This window comes from Biomphalaria glabrata, chromosome 8 (assembly GCF_947242115.1).
Source record: "Biomphalaria glabrata chromosome 8, xgBioGlab47.1, whole genome shotgun sequence".
Classification (NCBI taxonomy): domain Eukaryota; kingdom Metazoa; phylum Mollusca; class Gastropoda; family Planorbidae; genus Biomphalaria; species Biomphalaria glabrata.
The window spans coordinates 39,201,106-39,210,517 of NC_074718.1; positions in this window are offsets into that span (position 1 = coordinate 39,201,106).

A 9,412-nucleotide genomic window follows, 5' to 3' on the forward strand; every position below is an offset into this window, starting at 1 on the left:
TAATATAGAGAATTTTAATCTCCCTTACTAAATAGCCTCCTGTATTTGTTACTATTAATAGTGAATAGTTTTAAAAATGGTGTATTTTTATGAAAAAACTGCTTGCATGGTTGATTTTAAAAATTAAATGGTTCACTTTCAGAAAAGAAAAAAGTAGCCGATGCATCATAACTTTGAAAGGTGTAAAATATCATGGCGTCGGATTTTCTATATCTATTCTAGATTACGAAATCTAAACGGGACGGACGGACAGACATTCCACACAAAACTAATAGCGTCTTTTCCCCTTTCGGAGGCCGCTAAAAAATAAGGAAAGGGAGAGAGAGAGAGGGATCTATCGATCGGAAGATAAAATGAGAGAGAGAGAGAGATAAAGAGAAGCTGTAGAGAGTAATGAAAGAATAGGACGTAGAGAAGAGTGAGAGATAGTGAGAAAGAAATAGCGAGAAATTACTGTGAGAGATATCGGAACCAGGAAAAGATAAAATTAAAGGAGAGAGAGACAGAATAGAGTGAGGGGGGGGGGGGGAGAGACGTATGATACTATTATATCGGACAAAGTATGTAATAGTCGTATATTAAGTCAGACCATAACAATGTCCACAAATGACTTGAATGAGGTATGAAGTGAAAACGAGGCGCTCCAGAAGATTATAGTGGAAAGGAACCGCACTGACATTTAGTAGAAGAATTTAAAAAAAAAAAAAGATATTTTCCAAGCGCATTATTAACCCAGAAAAAAAAAGGTTTGTTCAACTCGTAGACAAGGTCAGACCTCTTGAAAGGTCAGAGTGATGTGACCCATGGCACCATTGTGTTGGTTCCGTAGTACGAACGTTCTGCTACTGATGTTAGCGTGTACGCTGGTAGCGTTAGCGGCTAATGATATGTTAAGAACGTGTACACACTTAATAAATAGTGTTTGTGTACACTGTGTACAAGAACGGCGTACAGAGACGACACCCCCCCCCCTCGTCTATGACCCTACTTCTATTAGTTTTAATGTTTCGATGCATCCCCACCTGACTCATTATCGAGACCAAAATGTTACACGTTAAACAAAATCTGGAGAAAGTGTTCGCGGATGAATTACAGAAATCTATATAAAAATTTAAATAAACGAAATTTAGAACGCATAGGTCAACATGTGCGACACATTACGTGCCTTCAAGCGGCCCACTCACATAAAGGAGTGACTGAGCGGTAAACCGCTTGGCTTCCGAATTGGTGGTCCCGGGTTCGATTCCTGGTGATGAATGGGATTTTTTTATTTATTTTGGGATCTTTGGGCTCCTCTGACTCGACCCAGCTCTAATGGGTACCTGACACTAGTTGGGGGAAAAGTAAAGACGGTTGGTTGTTGTGCTGGCCACAGGACACCTTCGTTAACCGTGGGCCACAGCAACAGATGACCTTTAAATCATCTGTCCTAGATCGCAAGGTCTGAAAGGGAAATTACTCTCACTTAAAGGGTAACAAAAAGGGCAATTTGAAAGGAAATAGAATGTGCACATGCAGATCGGAAAGAAACGGAACAATGAGATCACTGCAAGTTGACACTGAATTGAAATATTGTTGAGCCACTGGACAGAACTTTTTCTTTCCTCTCTCTTTCTCTCTCTCTCTCTCTCTCTCTCTCTCTCTCTCTCAGGCAACATTAACGTCATCTTTAAAAGTGTATATTTGTTTTTAAGACAAAGATTTGTAGGCCAACCTTACTTAGATTGAGATCCGCTTCAGCCCAATTTGAAAATCAAATTGTCATATCCACTGAAAGCATACGCCACGCCACTTATTTATATTTTCTTAGATCTTATATAAATTATCAGGTAAGGAAAACAATGGTCACTGGCTTACATGAACACATTTCTGTTTCAATATCTAAATGTAAAGACTTAGTATCGGAGACAAAGCGACAACGGAAGACGTGAAATATAATTATCTGCACCATAATGATATCAGCAAGGGACGTGTTGATAATGTAACTCGTTGACATCCTTAGTGTCCTGCATCAGATATTCACGCAGTCAGGCTCAGAGGGTGGTAAGTGAATCACACCAAAAAACGTATAGAAAACTCTATCCTTGAACAATGTGCAGATTTCCGATGAACTAATATCGATCTTCTCCTACCTGGATGTTGACTTTTAGTGCATGATCTAATAATAATAAACTTAATAAGTTTACTATTATATCTGCAAACAGCGATGTCCTTGCGAAAGCCGGTATGGACGGTATAGAGGGACTTCTTATATGGTCCGACAGTTACGCTGGACAGGACACGTATCCCGTATGGGGGACGAACGTATGCCAAAGGCAGTCTTTTTTTTTTTTTTTGGTGATCTGAAAGGTGGTCATTGTATCAGAGGTGTCTCACGGAAACGCTTTAAAGGCCAGCTTAGGCGCCACTTTGCTTTAATAGACATAGAAGAGAGCATCTGGTTGCATGCAGCTTAAGAACGAGGCAGCTGGAGGTCACTTACAAAAGCCGCTGAATATTTGAGATCAAAAGAAACCCCGCTGCACGGACGTCGACGACGACAAGAAAATCTAAATCGACCTCCGGCGGACAATGGTTATGTCTGCCTTAAGATTTGCAAAATATCTAGGTCACAGGTGGGGCTGCGTACCCACGGGAAATACTGCATTCCTCATTAATCTTCGGACTCGAAGACAAGTCTTTATTATTATTATAAATGATCCTGTTTGAAACATTACGTTGTGTCTTATAAGTCTAAACAAATCTCATGTCTAATTTAGCATTATTATACAGTCACGTGACGTCCGTTTTTAGTTAGCGTAAAAGAAATACCAAAGCTAGCTTTCCTTCCCTATTAGAGATTAAATATTAGCAAATTGTAGGCATATCTTATATATATATATACATATTCAATACAGACCAATGTCTCATCTGTCCCTTGACTTTCGTGGTAGGAGTGCTGTGACAGCTCGTGTAACCAAATCCCTCCACTATTTCCCGGCCAGTAGCTGTTCTTATCTTATCTACTTATCTTATATAATACAGACGTTACTTCAAGAAAGAAAAATTATGTTCTTAGCAGGGGTATTAAGAGAGAGGCCGATCTATTCTTTTAAGTTGTCCGGCCAGTTTTTTCTTTGGACGACTAATTGTATACCGAATAATTTCATGCAGTAACAGTAGGAACCTGTCTTATATTAGGTGTTCAAATGTAAATATTACGCTTAGAGTGATATAGTCTTTTAAAGAGATGATTTCAAACACTTGAGGAATATTGCCTTTAAGAACTGTGTATTTTCATAACTAAAAAATTTATAACAAAAGCAAACCAAATATAACCATCATACCACAGTCTCACTTAAACATTAAACCTACATTTAAAGCTTACATCAGAAAGTTGGATTGTGTTCTTAGCGTTTTAATTGCCAAAGGAACAAAAGAGTTCTTTGAACTTAGAAAGATGGGGTTTCCTTGTTTGAAGAGAGAATAAACATTATCTCTTAGCGTGCCTTTATCTCAAAGAAAAGACAAATTATAACTACAGTAGCATAATGTGAAAAGGTCTTGTCAAGCCCGGAAATATGCACAGATTTTTAGACCAGAAATTATTACATGTGTACTTTTTTAATAAAAAAAATGAAAAATGTTTTGTTATCTGATAGTCCAGGGGATGCAAATCAAAACTATGTTTGATGGCTTCCATAGAAAATAAGGACAGGTCCTTTCGAAAGAATCTCAACAACTCCATTCGTCTACAACACAGGACAATGGACAACCCAGTGATCGTCAAGTTTGGACAGTTTATGAACAATTTTAACGTGAACTGTTGTGTAAACCGTAAACTTATGTTAGTGTCTTATGTGTTGTTGGCAAGGTAATCTCTTCAGTACTGAATTTAAAAAAAAAATAAAATTTTAAGAAATTTGTCTTTGAACATTTAGAAAAAGCTCCGGATGAACTGGCTCAGAAACATCCATGTATGTCAAGCTTGCTTTTGTCCATTGGCAAGTGAGCACTTTGACACTCAAGACATTGTTTGGAACTCTGCTGTCCAGGTTGAAGAATGTTTTGAAGAAATCTTTAGTAAAGAGAACCTTCTAGTACGATGACTTGTGTCCAACACGTTTCACGGACAGTGATGTTGTGCTGTGAGAGTGACTGTAGATCTAGGAGTAAATTGTTGTTGACTGCTGCCCAGGCTAGGGTCACGTGACAAAGTTATCTGTGGTTTGTGAAAACTTTGAAGACATTGTTGGTGACTGCTGTCTTGGTTGAGGTCAAGTGTTACAAAGTATTATGTAATTATTAGACAACTAATAAAAATGTTTAAACAAAAAAAAATTGAATACGTTTAAAATAAAAGTCATTGTGTGGAATTCAGTGAGAAAAGAGTCCTTGTAATCACACCAAATTTCCGTAAGGATCAATAAAGCAGTCTTAGTCTTAAAAGGTATGCCGAAAATATTATTTTACGAGACGATATTTGTTGGTGGATATTTCCTCTTACAGATAAAAATTATGTGAGTTATTATTCTTAATTTCGAACATGTTAGGCTTAGATGGTCGACAGAAACAAAAGCGACAACGCGTCTGGGACACAGGCTGACGGACACTGTATGAAAGAGTCTAAACCGGAAGCAATCAGTTGTATATTCAGCTCTCAAAAGACCAACTGGGTAACGGACATTAGGGGACACAAAAGAGTAGTTCCAACAACTGACCCAGTTTCACCAGTGGACACTTATCTTCTCTTCCTTTCTCACAGCCCTAATATTGTCTTGTCCACCCAGCGGTCACACACACACGGCCAAGTGTCCAAAGATTATCTCGCAAATGAAATGACCGAGTTCATCCCCTTGTCCTTTTCCCCCACACCTGTCCGCGTCCAGCAGGAAGTGAGATCGAAAGGATGAAAAAAACAAAAAAACTCCGCTGACCGCCTCCATTCACAAAAAGCTGACCACAGGGGCTTTATTTGGTGAACTTGGACCTCAGCCTCCTAACTCTTTTGAATGCGCGTAGTATCCTCCATCCTCCCCCCCCTTTTTTTTCAGCGTATTTTTTATCCCTTCTACCCCCCCCCCCTTTTATTTTGTATTCCCCATGGCCGTGCGCCAAGCACGCCCTCCCCTTCCACACATTTTATCATCAGACGACTCTACATCTCCCCCCCCCCCTTTTTTCCTTCCAATGAATTCATTATGCGACAGCTGCTGTTGTGGCGGTCCAGGCCAGGGACCGTGGGAATGCGGAGGTACCAAGGGCGCTGTTACTCACGCCTGTACTTTCCCGCTTCTTTCAGGGCGTCCTTACCCTTGGTAGTGAGTTGCGTCAGACAGTTTTTTTTTTAAGACAGTGAGCGAAAGAGATTTTTTTCCCACCGTGTTTACATTGTTTTGTTGGGGAAATTTAAAAAAAAAAAATCATTTTTAAAAACACGTGACCTTGACTAAAAATAGTTCAGGATCCTCTTCATGCCATTGTAACATGTGGGGAGTGTACGTAGACCTGCATAAAACTGTCGAGATCTGTGGCTGAGAGGACGAAACTGCTTAACCATCTAACAAGGGGGCTGGAGTTCGAATCCCGAATTGTGTACGCTGATCGCCTAAATGAAGCACAAAGACCTTCTCTCAGACTGCACCACGCACACAGACACGCCGAAAAAACTCAGGAGTGGCTGGAGGGGGGGGGGAGGGATCAAATACTATCTTCAATGAAGCCAGGGAAAGAAAAGAATGCAATAGGGCTCGCCCATTTCGGTGCACCCAATGTGGGCGCTCTATATATTGAGCATAGTATGTCTGATATTTTCACACTAAAAGTGCCTCCCGAGGATTCACGGCTTATTTACTTTTTTTTTTCATATTAATTTTTTAAAATTGTAATTGTCCTACAGGGTATGTTAAACTATAAGTTTAATTTCACAATAAAAATGTTTTCTTTTAATTTTTTTTCAAATGAAGCCTATAATGCTATTAAAAAAACTGCGAAAAAAATATATTATAGATTATTATTATAATTTTTAAAAAGATACAGTTTATCAAAGCTTCCTTACTTACTACTCAGTGTAAAGTAAAAATATTGCTATTTATAGATTCATAGACTCCATTTTATGAAAATCTGCTATAGTTGTAGATTATCCTTGAAGTTTTTTTGTTTTTGTTTATAAATCCATGCCCTAATTGGCCAACTAGTCCTGTTTTAAAACATTACGATAGGTGCGGGTAAAATGGGGCGCCGAGACCCCATCAACCCGCCAAGAGCCTAGACAAAAACATTTTTCACCACTTTTTGGAAAGAATTAATTTCCCTCTCCCCCCCCCCCCCCCCCACATGTGACCAAGATTTACAATGCCAGTTCAAAAGACAAGGTTCTGAGAAATCTCTTGCAGACGTGAAGCAGACGTGAAGCAGACGAACATGCAATGAAAGCTTATGAATGATAACATTATTCAAACGTGATCCTTTGGTTGGTTATGCTAGTACTCACCATATACAGAAAAAGTAAAAGTTAACCAAGCCATATACAGAAAAAAATAAAAGTTAACCAAGCCATAAACAGAAAAAGTTAACCAAGTCATAAAATGACTGACAGAATGAAATAACACATAAAGATTGAAGTTTTAATTCGCAGACCTAAACATATACAAGCAATAGAAAAAAATAAATACTTTTTAAAAACAAAGCTCGTTTAAGGGATTGAACGGTAAGTGCTGCCCTTTATCTGAAAATCACGGGGTTTATCTCCCTATTAATTAATTAATTAATTAGTACTAAACTATTAATTAATTGGTTAATTTTTGGATTGATTCCTCTATTTTTATTGACTATGAATAATTATGCAATTGTTCAACTTGATCCGAGAATGGGAAGTGGGAGAAAGAACGTGTCAAAATGTAATAAAGGGAACTATATATATATATATATATATATCCACGAATGTAAATTTGGCTGGAGACTATATCTAGGTCTAGAGCCAACATGGCGCAGTTAGCCTTATTACCGTAATTATAAGAAACAGTTAATTTAAAGTTGCTTCAATTTTCTTGAATTTATTAGAGTTGTTTATATTTTTACATAAGTCTAGTATATAGATTACATCTAGATTTTAGATCAGAAGTAGATATAGAATAGATCTTAAGAGTTCTCAAAAACAGAACTTTATGTCTAGTGTTAGATCTAGATGTCCCTATAATGAACAGACCAATTTACTCTCAAACAGAACTTTTTGTCTAATGTTAGAGCTAGATGTCCATATAATAAACAGACCAATTTACTCTCAAACAGAACTTTATGTCTAGTGTTAGATCTAGATGTCCCTATAATAAACAGACCAATTTATTCTCAAACAGAACTTTATGTCTAGTGTTAGATCTATACGTCCATATAATGGACAGACCAATTTATAATCGCAAAAGTATTACGTCCTCGGTGGCCGAATTAAAAAAAAAATGCGTAAGGACTAGCAGCGGACGATGTTACGGGTTCGATACCCGAATTGAATCAAAACTTTTTGTATTATTTTTGTATTATTATTTTATTATTTTTCAAGTTAATAATGGAGGTATTTTTTTAAATTTGTTTTTCTTGTTTTCTGAAGCTATATCTTTAACTCTTTCTCTCCGTAATTATTTACCACATTCTGGTGGAATCAACGCTGGTATCGTCAGTTAGGAGAGAAAGAGTTAATAATCCTACATTTAGCTTGCAACGTTTCTGAACGAGTCTTATGCTACTATACACTTCAAAAACAGATTTTATTTTTTTATTTTTTTTATTTTACTCTCTCTTTTAGCCAATTATCTGAAATATGACTTTCTCAAGTAAAATAAAGTCAATATGTTTTGAATATTTCATAACCCTTAATAGACTAACATTGTTTTATATATGTTTTATATTTATATTTGAGGGCCGAATGTTCTTTGTTGTTGATTTTTTATTTTTACAATCCTAGAATTAAATTCAAATGAGATTGAAAGAAAGAAAGAAAAAGAGCTCTTCAAGGTCAATTGATTTCCTCCGCTTGGACTATTGACATCCCCCCTCCCCGCCCACACTCCTGTCCATTGATGGGGAAGAATTCGAGTTCGCTTCTCCTTTAATCTCGCCGATGCCCTTTTGGTCATTGTCAGCCTGGACATGGCCATCTGTTTGGACCGCGTGTCGGCCTAAGTCTTTGTTGGTCCACCGGAAGTCGGCACGGTATCGCACTACTTTTTGTATTATTAATTGATAAACCCTCCTCTACCTCTTCCACTCTGAATATCTCTTTTTTTTCTGACTTTCGCTCTCTCTCTCTCTCTCCCCCTCTCTCTCTCTCCCTCTCTCTCTCTCTCCCCATCTCTCTCCCCCTCTCTCTCTCTCCTCTCTATCTCCCTCTCTCTCCCCCTCTCTCCCTCTCTCTCCCCCTCTCTCTCCCCCCCTCTCTCTCTCTCTCTCTCTCTCTCTCTCTCTCAGGCACACACACGCGCAAATACCATTGTGATGACATCCCGAAGCGCTTACCACACGACCAGGGAGTCAGGAGGAAGTTTTAAGTTTATTTTAAACGTAAAAAGATGACAATATAAGTATTGGCTCTGATTTGTTAATTCGTTCATCAGGGAGTCATGAGAGCAACTCCACAATGGTGGTCACTTCACCAGGAGGGCAACTCAACCAAGAGGGTCACTGCACAAGAACTCTACCAGGAGGATGGCCGCTCTATTCGGAGGGTATTTCCATCAAGAACTCCACCAGGAAGATCACTCCAAAATAGGGCGAGGTGGCTGAGTGGTTAGTGCTTTGCTTCCGAAACCGGGGTCCTTTGTTCGAATCTCGGTGAAGACTGGGATTTTGAATTTTGGAATTTTTGGGGCTCTCCTGAGTCTACCCAACTCTAATGGGTGCCTGAATAAATTGGGAAAAGTAAATGCGGTTTGTCGTTGTGCTGGCCACATGCCACCCTGCTTGTTAACCGTTGGCCATAGAAACAGATGCCTTAGCATCATCTGCTCCATTGATCGGAAGGTCTGAAAGGGGAAACTCATTCCACAAGCCAAGCACCAGCCCAAAGCTGTCACCTGAGTCTTAGGTATTGATCTCTTGAGACGTAAAAAAAAAAAAAAAAAAAAGTATTTTTCAAAACATTTAAACAAAATCTTATATTTCTAATAAATAAGAAAATCTTAAACAATCCTGTTTTTTTTTAATTGGAGATCTTCAAACATGGCGGGAATAAAATATGAATAGAGGAAGTGTTGCTAAGTTTAAGAGACAGATTGTAACGAATGGGTAAAATTTAGCACTGCATAATATAGTTTGTAAACTCTTCCGTTTGAAAGTTTTATTGAGTTGGTAACTTTGTAGTTCAATTAAGAGTCCTTGACATTGCTCAGTTTATCGTTCCAATCTCCAACGCTTGCGCAAAGACTTTCCAATTATCAAATCT